Raw genomic sequence first — 2718 nt, forward strand, 5'->3', positions numbered from 1 at the left:
ATACAAGTATCATACATGAAATATGAATTTAATTTAGAGAGATCTTCTTAGCTCAACTTTTAGCATGATTGCTAGCTAGTTCACATACATTGCATAACAGATAAAGTAGGTCACATTTGAAGAAAGTTTCCTATGTATAATAAAGTATTCATTCGAATGCCCTGGCAACATGTAATGTATTTACCGGTTAATGCATTAGTTATATAATTATGATGATCTGACGATTGTAAACAAATGGACCTAATTTGACAGTGTCAAACTGGCAAGGTTTCATGTTCCAGGCGAACAACGTACACACAAACTTTAATAATCGCTGCATAAATTTCCATGAACTGAAACACATTTTGACCCTTGACTCTTTTTTTTTTTCAGAAAATTACAACTACAAAATATATAGCGCTATATTGAAATTTACAGAAACATTTTATTATTCTTTAAAGACACAGCGACAGAGGGGTTGCGATTACATACGCGTACGTGTAGTAAAGCACTAAGGTATTATAAAGGAGCTGCCATAAAGGGGCAGCTTATATCGGCCAATGCCTGCAAGCAAATCACTAGCTAAAGGTAAAATGTTTCGTTTGACACCTATAAATTTGGTTTTACTGGTGCACTTGCACGTTTTGTGAATTGCTTAAAGCCTTCGCAATGCTGACAGCTCAGACCTTTGGAAAATAAAAATATATAAACATCTATGTGTACGAGTAGGATATACACGTACGAAATTAAATATATCTTAACATTTAAACTATCCGCGAGGCAAATGAATGTTATTGTTTTTGAAAAAGCAGTTTTAGTAATTCAGCCATCAAAATCACACTGCAAATGTGACAAGAGAAATCTCTCTTAGAAAATACGATGTGTGACATTTGATGCATTGCAATAAAAGATGTTGCACGTTGAACAATTTCAAACCATAAGAATTCAACATTATACTGTATTGAATTCATTCCATTTTCCCGGTCACTTTACCGTGATATACAAAAAGGTTGTAGTATGAAAATTTCAAACTTATATAGATTGCCTTGGTAGCTCTAAAGGTCACACATGTGGTGCTGACAAGGTTATTCTAACTGAACTGGAGTATGATAAAGACGCTCTTAGAGATTACATTGTGTGTACACCGAGCTAATCCAAATACAACGATTTAATCATAGCAATATAAACTCTTGGAAGAATGTTTTAAACATCAGGCAAGTTTATTAGTAAGAAATAATTAAATGTACTTGACTGGCTTAATTGAAAACAGTTATCAAAAGTGCACAGGTGAATATTGGTCCATTCTGTATTTTGTATCAAGAAAACAGCAGTTTGCAAGAACATGATATAATATTCTTATATATTTGTTTCTGTTAAAACGCATTTACGCTTAAATGACATCACGTTAATGTGCGACAACGTCAATGCTTTTGTTGCGACCAAGAAAGAGCGCTACTAAATTTTTCTACTGTTTTAGATAAAGGACATATTAGAATCGTAATAATGTACAGAAATATCGTGTTTTACGTATAACAAATGAATAAACTCAAAGTCGGTTATACATCGGCGTGATAATTCACTCGGGCTAAGCCCTCGTGAAATTATTCACGGACATATAACCTCTTTTCGTATATTACTAACGTTAAAACACCGTTTTATCTATACATTATTTCTTAAATAAAAATGCATCGGCCGGGAATCGAACCCGGGCCGCCCGCGTGGCAGGCGAGCATTCTACCACTGAACCACCGATGCTCTTATTTAATTGTGTGGTAAATACCAGTTTTATTTTATTCTATTTTTTTTTTTGGCAGATGATTGACATTTTATGGCGTTTTTGCCTCCGGGCAATGTCATTTGTCATTTTTATTAGCCACCAAATCGATGTTTTGTTGTAGTATTAATGATCGTAATAAAAGAGTGTAATGACAGTAATATTTTTCCCTGAATTCTCTTAAACACGGTTTCAAAAGGCCATTTTCTTGGGACATACACTGAGTCCTAACAACATATAGAGATGACATGTGTATCGAATGAGTAGATTTCTAGTTGCTAAATTGTTATGACTGATTCTCATATTCTAATAAAAACAATTTTATTATGATAATACGAAGTTAACTATTTTTTCAAATTTTCTTAAGAATGAACCTATTCCCGTCAGAGCAAACTGTCAAAATTTAAGCTTCTTCCAAATATGAAACATGCTTAGAATATAAGATTCGGCTATGTTACAATAAAACAGATTGAACAGCTTCTGAATCAACAGTTACACTATGTTACAAAGTAAATTTAAAAACAACATCGGATTGTTCTTTAAGGTAGTTCTGCACGTTCGGATAGAATTTTTTTCTACAATGTAGAATTTGATTTAACCCTTATTTTTTCAAAACTTTAGAATATGCTTAGAAAATTCAGCAAATAAAAGAGATACGGTCGTGTGCTTGATTTTTTTGCTAGATTATTTGAAAAAATTCGACCTTACACATTTTTTCATAATGGGAGTCTATTGGAAAATCACAGCATTCATCACATTTTCGCGAACAGATTTTGTGTCTACAATGTAGATTTTAATGAACCTCTTACAGTCGTGAATAAATATATGGTCTATAATGTGGTGAAATAAAATGTATATGTCCGTGTGATTTTTTTGAGATACCTAACGATATTTTAAGTGAACCGCAAATTTCAAGATGGTTTGAAGACATCATTTTAAATCATTTTATGTGTCAGATGTTTTAA

General features: G+C 32.7%; 1 non-coding gene across 1 annotated transcript; it reads right to left on the minus strand.

Annotated features, from left to right (window-relative positions):
- Window positions 1-1663: 1663 nt before the first annotated feature.
- On the minus strand, window positions 1664-1734 carry Trnag-gcc (transfer RNA glycine (anticodon GCC)). The gene has a single exon. It is a non-coding gene; the product is annotated as a tRNA-Gly (tRNA).
- Between the last annotated feature and the right edge of the window lie 984 nt (window positions 1735-2718).

This window comes from Mercenaria mercenaria, chromosome 9, assembly GCF_021730395.1.
Source record: "Mercenaria mercenaria strain notata chromosome 9, MADL_Memer_1, whole genome shotgun sequence".
NCBI lineage: Eukaryota > Metazoa > Mollusca > Bivalvia > Venerida > Veneridae > Mercenaria > Mercenaria mercenaria.